At 38.0% G+C, this 10,770-nt stretch overlaps 1 pseudogene; it reads left to right on the forward strand.

The window, feature by feature from the left end:
• The first annotated feature begins 829 nt into the window (after positions 1 to 829).
• Positions 830 to 1,004, forward strand: LOC121827788 (U1 spliceosomal RNA; annotated as a pseudogene).
• The last annotated feature ends 9,766 nt before the right edge of the window (positions 1,005 to 10,770 follow it).

The following is a 10,770-nucleotide window of genomic DNA, read 5'->3' on the forward strand; positions in this document are numbered from 1 at the left end:
TATAATTAAATCATTAATACACAAGTGGCATTGTTGTGCTTTCTTTAAGGACCTATACTTAGGTTTATTATTCTAGAAGACATTTTCTTCAGAAGCCATTAAGGGCCATCATTAAAACCTGGGTGCCCTCACGTGATTGGAAAAGGAAGGAACCATATAATAATAATGTATTATTATATTGATGAAGGTCATCAGAGATCAGATACCATAAGAGGAACAAGAAGCCTGAACAGCAAACATGATTTAGACCCAGAGACTATGAAAGGACCACTGAGAATAGTTCAACTCTGACACTGCCTATACCGAGAGGCAAACATCATTAGCCATTATAATTACATCTTTTATTTTGCGCTTATTCTGTGTTAGTATTTGTGCTGATGTCCCACATATATTATCTCTTTAAATTCTCATAAAATCTTATGAGGGAGGTTTTGTCTGCATTTTAAAATGTATTGAGGAAAACATAACTCACTTTCTAAAACAGACTTCCAGTGTTGGCAGTGCCTGGAAGGCTTGATGCCAGAGTTTATGCCTATTGCTCTACCACTGAGGAAACACCGTCTGAAGAGTGAAGAGCCCATTTCAAATGACTTCTAAAAAATTCAACTAAATCTGATCTGTACCTTAAGGATTAATGTTTGGAAACAAAAAAACAGCAGGAGAGGCAGTTCCAGACAATTGTGCAAAGGACCATTTCATCAGAAGACCATGCTTTTAGGATTTACTTACTTCATACTAACCATCAGTGTGCCCATTGCTAATAATACTTACCTGTTACCTTCATTAAACAAGGAATTGCTGAAAATCTCCATGTGCAAAACTCCCTACTGAATTTACCTTGCAGGGGAGATACCATGCTCACAAAGGTGGTTTTCCAAAGGCAAGGCTCATCCATCACACTCTGGATGTGCTGACCCCTGTGCTTTCCCCAAATGTGGAAAATTGGCTGCAGAATCTGTGGCAGTAGGGTGTGTGTGTGGGGGGGGGTTGTGTTTAAGATCCTTCCCATAAAAAACAAACAAACAAACAAGCAAAAACTCCTCACTGCTTAGCCTGAGAGATTTAAAAAAAAAAAAGTCACCCATTTGGGCTTCTTGTGGGAAAGCAATGGTAAGCAACACTTCATCTTTGCATTAGCCCCATTTTCCTCTCTTTACTTCCTCCTTGTCCTCCTCTTCCTCGTTCTTCTCCTCCTCCTTATTTCTCCTCATCTTTTCTTCTTCTTTCTTATTCTCTTCCTTATGGAAACGCTGGAACGTAAAGAATTAGTATTAACTAAAAATTTCAGGAAAATTTACACAGTGGAGAGCCCATGAACAGAGTCTTCAACAAGAACATCTCATCTTGAAATGCAAAGATGAGAGAAAGACCCTTGCTAGACAACAGACTCACCATATTAAAACCATCCTGGTGGAAGATTCCATGGAAATAAGATCTTATGTACAATGTTCAGAACAATGCATGAGCGATGAGAGGGAAGAGTAAAGAGCAAAGAGCAAGAGCAGTAACAACAAAAACTTAATAAACATTTGTAAGGGTAGCTTGGAATTTGTCAGGGAGAGGGAAATGGCCCAGGATAAGTGTCCACTCTGCATTTGCCTCTTTCGTTCAAGATTTAACTCCAAGTACCAAAGGCCAGGTTCAAGATTTATGTTTAAACTCTTCAAAAGAATCAAACACTAAAATGATGCTATGAAACCTCTTCTTGGCATGAGTTCTTATGGCTGCATTCCTTTCCAAGAGCAAATTATGCCTGCTGTCCTTTAAGATTCTCTTGTAATCCAAGCTTTCTATAATATAAACTAGTTGTCTGCCCCTAAGTATGAGAAGGATTGACTTATAAGGGATCTTTTTCTTTGATATATTTTGGTGAGAACAGATGCTATGAGTATTTCAGGGTAGCAAAATAAGAACAAACACACTTACAAAGAAGTCTTAGCTTCTCTATGTGGGACCTGACAGGTACACAGAGGCTCTGGCCGCCTCCAAGGTTGGCTATGACCTCTCAAGTTCCTGCACCACTGGTTAGCAAGGTCAAAGTCATAGTTTATGAAACTCAGCTAGTTCAGTGAAAACATCTTGCTGAAAGACCTCCAGTCCTCTGGAAATAGATTTCTAGGGTTTTCTTGAAAGGTTTATGAGAACACCATGGCTAATCATGAAGTTATGTGAACAAAAGGGCCAGAATGCATCCCTTGAAATTGTTGTGTGCATCTCTTTGTAGATCTGTACCTAATCACACAGATAAAAACACAAGCTCTGAGGTCAAAAAGACCTAGGTCCAAATCACAGTTTTTCCATTTAATGGCTATGTGCAGAACAAGTTACTTTGTGCTTCTGAACCTTAGTGGTTCATGGTTCTGATACTCAATTCTCGAGGTTATTTTTGAGGACAGTGATTCCCCTGAGTATGACTGAAGATCACAACGTTTTGTGCTTTCACTCAGTTGTTCCCAATAAAGTCATCCTAGCTACCATACTTAATGCTGACATTTTTTTCAGAGGCCCAAATACTTCTTCTCCTCCTTTTATATTTCCTACCTAGCACTGTTACTATATATAACAATGTATAGATTACTATTTTTCTATTCTCAACTTTGTCTCTGAACCTAACATATATGTTTAAAGATTTATTTTTTTTAATTTTATGTCTATTGATGTTTTTTCTGCATACATGAGGACATGGATTTTCCTGGAATTGGAGTTACAGACGATTGTTAGCTGTCATGTAGATGTTGTGAACCAAACTAGGCTCCTCTTAAAGAGCATCAAGTGCTCTTAAGTATTGAACCATCTTTCAAGCCCTGAAACTAACATTTTAGCAATTCAAGGGCAGATAACTTTGACTATTTTAACCACTGCTACATCTGTTGGACCTAGAAGAATGTTTAGAAAATAATAAGGACTTAGTAAATATTGCATGAGTGGATGGATAACTAAGTGGTTGGCCAATGGAAGAATTCTGGGATAGAAGATGGCTTGATAAGTTTATACTCCCACTACCCTTTGGTGCCAAGCATATAGTGTAAAACATGAATTACAAAAGAAAAATAAATACAAAGATGTTTGTGTTATATAAGATGGAAACATTAGAGAAAGTTGGATAAAAATTATGGAACATTTTGAACTATCTCTGAAACTCCTCCATAAGTGCAAAATTAATTCAAAAGTTCTAAAAAAACGTTAACAAAAGAAAGATAACCACTTCTATAATCCAGAAATATAACATAACACACGGCAATAATAAGGGGCTAAAGGTATGGCCTACCAGACTCACCTAGGCAACTTACAGATGGGCAATTGAGAGCCAAACGTAGTAGGGGATAGGCTTGACTCTCATGTGTTGGAACTGACAGTCTGGGGTAGAACTCTCCTATCCACCAATGGAAGCTACCACCTGTTGCCTAAGATTGTGGTTTCTAAAAAGCTCAAGAAGGAGGAACGGCTGCACAAACTATCTGGACTATCAGGACTCCAGCCAAACTATCTGCTTAATGGCTCATTTCTAAAGAAGGGGAGAAGATCAGTATTTCTAAACATTATGCTTGAGGTGTTTCAATGCTAAAGACAATAGATTGGTGTCAGAAGGCCAAATGACAAAAACAGCATTGCACATCAGTAAGAAAAAAATATATATCATCAGACCTTCTAGAGAAAAGGGACAGATCACCTACCATAGAACAACACTGAGGCTAATAGCAGGTAACCTAAGAACAGTCATCTTTACCAAAAGACCAGCAGCAACTTCCCAAATGCTAAAATGGAAAAGCTTTGACTAAAGATGAACGCATCTAGTGTTAACATTTAAGAATGTACTCACTTGTTAGGATTGTCATAACCTCATATAGACACCAACTGACTCAAGCACCCAGAAGACAATTCCTCATTCTGAAAACTGCAAGTCTAAGTTCAAGGTGGAATACACAATCAAATGAGTAGTCACCTGGTCTCCCTTTTACATCTATGATCATTGTCGTCTTGTCGTGTCCTCACATTGTGTTTCCCTGGTGCACACATTTCCAGGTGTGTGTTTGAGTACTCCAATTTCATCTTTTCATAAGAACATACTCAGATTTGGCTAGGAGTCATTCTAATGGTCTCATTTTAACTTAATTATACTTTTAAAGGTCCTATCTCTAAAGTTAGTCACATAATGAAGGTTATGGTTTCAGCATATGAATTTGGGAACTGAGAGCCACAGTTCAGCCCATAACAAAGAGTAAGATGTGTGTGTGTGTGTATGTGTGTGTGTGTGTGTGTGTGTGTGTATACAGGTATATATGTAACACGAATCTTAGATGGTCTTATAATAAAAAACCTGGAGCCAGATATTGGGGTAAAAGTTGAATGATCAGAGAAGCAGAGCAAGCCACAGCCAGCCTCACCTCACCAACTCTAATTCAATCCTGTTTCCATGAATCCTCAGACTGAACGCCTCTGAGTCCTCACCAGAAAGGGTCTCAGCTGAACTGCCTAAGTTCCTGTTTCCTCACGCCTTATATACCTTTCTCTACCCTGCCGTCACTTCCTGGGATGAAAGGCATGGGTGCTTCCCAGTACTGAGATTAAAGGTGTGTGCCATCACTGCCTGGCTCTGTTTCCAGTGTGACCTTGAACTCATAGAGATCTAGAAGGATCTCTGATTCCTGAGTGATAGGATTAAGGGTATGTGCCACTATTCTCTGGCCTCTCTGTCTAATCTAGTGGCTGACTCTGTCCTCTGATATTCAGGCAAGTTTTATTAGGGTACACAATATATCACCACATATAAATATAGTCAAAGACTCACAAAATAATTAGAGCAGTTGTTACTTTTGGATACTTGCTTTAAAAATATCAAATGTTATTTATTGGCAAGGAGAAAAATGCTACAAAATAAATGTTACAAAATAAAATAGAATATATCCAAAAATTAGAAATTAAAGGAATTAAATTTATTTGTTGAAACTAGAGATTATCACAATGGATTCATTAAAAAAAAAAAAAAAAAACAACAAAAAAATAGTCCCAAGACTGAAACTCAATGGATGAAACAGCATGCAAGACGTAAGTCAAATAAGGCTGACAACAGTTCTGCAATCATAATGGGAGCCTTAAAATCTTTTCTTCCAAAAGCATTTTAACAATATATATAATATATTTATATAATGTTTAATTCATGTTTGTACATAAATATTTTCCATGTATATGAGTATTATGTGAGTATGCATGTTATTCAATACATGTGTTTAGCATAGACAATATATGAACTTCCCCTTAAACGTTATCTTGGCCTTATCATTTTGGCATATGACTCTTGGGTAGAATTAGTCATGATAACTCAGGCCTCCCTATCTTCAATATACTTCATACAGTCCTCATCTCAGTATAAGTAGAAATGTACCTGTCTATAAAAGCCTTTCCCCCCCAGTCACTGGGACATTAACTATCTCTGTAACTCCATTTACAGGAACAGTACATGTGGATGAAAATTTCTTGTTGAATGAATGAATCCATGGTTTCTATCCTCAAGAAGTTCACAAGATAGAATAATAAGTAGCTAAGATGCATTAAGGAATCTAGGTACCAAGCACTTTTTAAAGTGTCTTATAGGGACTATTCCATGAATCATCACAGCATTCCCATGTGGAAGGTGTTCAGGTTATTCTCTCTCTCTCTCTCTCTCTCTCTCTCTCTCTCTCTCTCTCTCTCTCTCTCTCTCTCTCTTCTCTCTCTCTCTCTGTGTGTGTGTATTTATGAATTCATTTATTTATTCTTCTCTCACATATTAAATCCTGCTAGCAGTTTCCCCCTCCTTCTCCCCTCCTAGTTCCCCTCCCCCATCTACTCCTGCTCCTTTCCCTTTAGAAAAGGGCAGGCCTCCCAGGGATATCAACCAAACATGGCATATCAAGTTGCAATAAGACTAGGCACCTCTCCTTGTATTAAGGCTAAACAAGGCAACTCAATAGGAGGAAAAAGAGTCTCAAAAGCAGACAAAAGAGTCAGGGACAGGCCCTGCTCCCACTGTTACAGGTCCCATCCTTTCACAGTAAGAAAACTTGAGACAATTGAGCTGTTGTAACTCTTCCAAAGTCACATGGCTGATAAACAGCATATCCGGGATTGTGTTCCAAATTTTCTGTCTAGTCTAAATCTTCTACCATTATGCTATATGACTCACATTTTATATATGAAATACACCACTAATAGAATGCAGTAATTACTAAGCATTCATTTGAACAGATAAATCCAGTGCCATTATGCTAAAAGGATTAGGGATACAAGTTACCATCCTGACAAACTGCAAAATGATTCTGACAGCATTTCCTATGTGGTGCTTTCTTTACTTCTCTGAAGGATATGTGGTGTGGGAAACAGGAAAATAAGCCAAGTGGTCTTTTTCCTTAGATTCCAGCTGTTACCTGAGTCCATGAGATCATTCTAGAATTCTACTGGCTGCTGTAATCCTACAGTCATGCTTGGTGTGCATTGACTCAGATACCTGGGCTCATGGCTTCATGGTGTCCTTAATGGAGAGTGGGGGATGTGAGTACCAATGCCTCTGTAGACAACTGCAGCTTCTTCTCTCCTTTGTAAAGCATACTATCCAGAAAATTCTGCTGTATGTCAGTACATAAATTCTAAGCAAAAGCCACTGAAGGAGGCAGAGAGAGACACTTAATTATCAATCTTTATTATCATGAAAATATGAAATATTTTATATTGGGGATTCTTGGATCATATAAGTTATGAATAATAGAGAAAGAAATCCTCATTTGACATCTCAGCTCAGTTTTTCAGAAGAAGCAAAAGGAAAGCATTATTTTATTTGAGTAGTAATGTGACAATTTCTCTAAGCTGTAAGAGACTTCCTGCTCCAACCCAGGATCACTGAAAACTTACTATACAGCCTACACTAACCATTGTGTTCTTTAATGGGACATTTGACCACAATATGAGACAACTGACTGCTACACTATTCACCTAAGTTGAGAAGCTGCAAGGAATGCAAGTCATGCCGACTCCAAAGCAGAATTAGTAGGAGACTGGATTTGAACAGCCAAGTGTTGGGCATGTGAACATTGTAAAGCTTTTAGCTGACAAACTTAGAGTATGAATCCCTGGTTGGTACTTCAACATCAATGCTCAATTTAAGAAATCATTCAAAAAGATCCTCTTTGTTTTTTTAAATTTTCAAGTAGGCCATGTTCTAGTGAGCTAATGGAGAAAGGTTTTGCTAAAGAAAGAATTACTTGTGCAAAGGCTTGAACACTGTGAGCCAAGCCACCTGGAGGGAAATACGCCAGCTCTTAGCAATGGTCAGGACACAGGATAGAGGATAGGAAGGAGTGAGAGTAGGCTTCTGATGTCAGGTCAAAGCATATGGACTCTCTTCTTAGAGACTAGAAACTTAAAAAGCACAAAGGGCGGCAGAGCCAGTCCACACCTCTGTCCTATGGGTAATATGACCAGCTTTGGAGATGTGTAATCTATGAAGCTGACAGTAACTAACAAATGCAGAACATCCAACCTGCACATGGGTAGGAGCCTAAACCAGGACACAGGCATTCTGAGTCTAAACCATACATTCTTTAGATGTCATCATGTGCCTATTAGAGCAGCCACTTTTGAAATCAAGAGACTGGTTCCTGAGGTCAATGAATTATAGCTTGGAACTAGAGGCTCCTAGGGGTTTGAGGCTCCCAAGACACCTGATGTCCACTGACTGCTTGTTACCACAGCCATTCGTGTGTCTACAGAATTTCCATTATCTTCCCTTGGCTTCTGAAAAGCTAACAGATAAAAAGCACCATGCTTTCCTCTGCCAGTAACCCACATTGGGGTCACAATGACAGGAAGGGCAATAAAGTGCAATGGGAAGCTGCTCTCTCCAGGTCACCTCCAAGAAGTTTTCAAACAATGATGGGAACACACCAAATTAAGCCTCTCTCTCTCACATCTCTCCTCCCACTCTCTCCCTCTCCCTCTCTCTGTTTCTTTGTCTCTCTCTCTCTTCTCTCTTCCTGTTTCTCTCCTCTCCTTCTCTCTCTCTCTCTCTCTCTCTCTCTCTCTCTCTCTCTCTCTCTCTCTCTCTCTCTCTCTGTCTGTCTTTGATAACTTTACAGAAATGAAAGGATCTCTGGCTTTAGATTTCTTCCTAGGAGTTAACATTTCAAACCTGCCATTTTTCTGTGACTCAGGTTCAAACCACACACTGTGCTAAAATTTGTTTATATTGCCTTCCATTTCTATGGTGATTTGTGTTCATAGAAATGAGGGATAAAGAATCCTAGGTGAGAAAGAGTTTCACTAGCATCTCAGGGCAATGTAACCTACAGCATCTAGCACACATATTTGTGGCCAATTTCTAAACCAATTGTACCTGGTCTGAAGTAGATACTCAATGATTATTAATCAATAATTGTTAAGTTAAATCACTAAAACATTTGGTCTCTCTCTAGCATGTCAGGTGAAAATTGGAAGAAAAATATCACACACACACACACATGTCCATTTATACATGTATATATTTATATGTGCACTCATAAGATTCATGTAAAGTTCAGCAAATTTCTTTAAAATGTAGAAAAATTATAATTTAGAAAAATAAATAATTGCCAAGTTAATCCAAATCCCACAACAAATAATTCAAAGAGGTATTGTAGAATATAATTTTAAGGTATATTACTTTTGTTTATGTTTTATTTATTTAACTCTGTGAAGCTGTGTTACTGTGCCTGTGTAAAACACCTGATAGTCTAATAAAGAACTGGCCAATAGAGAATTGATGGTTTAATAAAGAACTGGCAGGAGAAAGGATAGGCAGGGCTGGCAGGCAGAGAGAATATATAGAGGGAGAAATCTGGGAAAAGGGAGGAAGGAGCCAGAGAAGGAGGATGACTCCAAAGGCCAGCCACCCAGCTACACAGCAAGCCATGGAGTAAGAGTAAGATTTATAGAATTAAGAGAATAGGAAAAGCCCAGAGGCAAAAGGTAGATGGGATCACTTTAAGTTAAGAAAAGCTGGCTAGAACTAAGCCAAGCTAAAGCCAGGCATCATAAGTAATAATAAGCCTGCATGTGTGATTTATTTGGGAGCTGGGTGGCAGGCCCCTCACAAAAGAATAAAAACAACTAACAACAAAGAGGAGATGGCATGTAAGAAACTTATTTCATGCACCTCAGAATTGTTAAGGTGCGAGCATATGTAATGAATGGAAAAGCTACCCAGAGTTCCACTGTGATCCTCAAGGATGACAGAATACTTTTTACATGACTCAAAATTTTATAAATTTTATTTTTATAGACATATTATTTTTAATATACTTTAACTTATTTAGCTATTTGTATTATTGGACATAAAATGCATATATTAAAAAAATCCTTGAGAACAAAGCTAGACGGCTTTTTCAGATGTTAAAACATTATAAAGTTATAGTGATTTCAAATTTATTTTTATTATTTTTGTGTATGTGTATATGTGTGTATTTTGTGTAAATAGTGTGTATATCTGTGTGGAGGATTTGTACATCTGAATGTAAGTGACCAAGGAGGCCAGAAGAGGCTGTTGGTTGCCCTGGAGCTGGTGTTCCAGAGCACTGTCAGTTGTCCTACCTGGATGCTAACATCTGAACCCTCTGCAAGAGCAACTAGTACTCTTAACCCCAGGCCACCTCTTCAGCTGGAGTTGTGATAGTTTGAACAGTATGGCATTTGGGCAAAGACAGAAAAATGAAGCCATTAACAGACGATAGATTACAGAACTAGGTCACCATATGCAGAGCCACTTTGTAGCACTAATATTCAATAGGAAGAAGGCAGGAGACTCAATGGTGCACAGGGAATAAATTTTTAAAGGATAAGCTATGTAATAAGCATTGCATAGAAAACTGACTTGTTATAGACCATGCACAAGTTAACTTGAAGTAGATTAAAAATCTAAACACACTGTCTAAAACATTCAAATATCTGTAAGAAATCATTTGAGATTATTTTTTGTGACTTTGATATAAAGGAAGATGGTTTGGGTTTTTGTTGTTGTTTTTTAATAAGTTAAGGTCTGCAAATGTCAATAATTTCACTCAAAAGTAAACTGACAACCCACAGACTGGAAGCCACACACACACACACACACACACACACACACACACACACACACACACATATATGGCACACATACGTGTGTGTGTGTGTGTGTGTGTGTGTGTGTGTGTGTATTAGAAAGCTCGTATACAGAATGCATTAAAAATCAATAAGAAATATCTACTTTTTCAAAGGAATAATTCCGGAAAAGATACTATTTACAAGAGTCTATGAAAATTTTTCCAATACATGGAAATGTGCTCAGTTTCATAGTGCATTTGCTATGGTAGAAATTCAGAATAAACCCACAGTTAATTACCACTCCAAATCAATCAGGATGGGTATTATCAATGTGATTGACAATGTCATGTATCATCAAGAGTGTGGAATAACTGCATGTGTGAAACTCTTACATTAATGGTATCATCATAAGCTGCCTCAATCACTCTGGCAATCTGCTTTTCAGTATCAATTAAAAGTGTCACATAGAAATGTAAATCCAAGTGTATAACACCTAAAGACATGAACAGAAATATCCAGCCACTTGACCTATAGTGGCCCCAAATTGGAAATACTTCAAGTGTCCTTTAAATGGAGGCCAGATAAGCAAATCATGATGTTTTTCTAAACACTAGAACAGAAAAAGAACAATGTGTGTGTGTGTGTGTGTGTGTGTGTGTGTGTGTGTGTGTGTGTGTTAGAGGT

This window comes from Peromyscus maniculatus, chromosome 2, assembly GCF_049852395.1.
Source record: "Peromyscus maniculatus bairdii isolate BWxNUB_F1_BW_parent chromosome 2, HU_Pman_BW_mat_3.1, whole genome shotgun sequence".
NCBI classification, from domain to species: domain Eukaryota; kingdom Metazoa; phylum Chordata; class Mammalia; order Rodentia; family Cricetidae; genus Peromyscus; species Peromyscus maniculatus.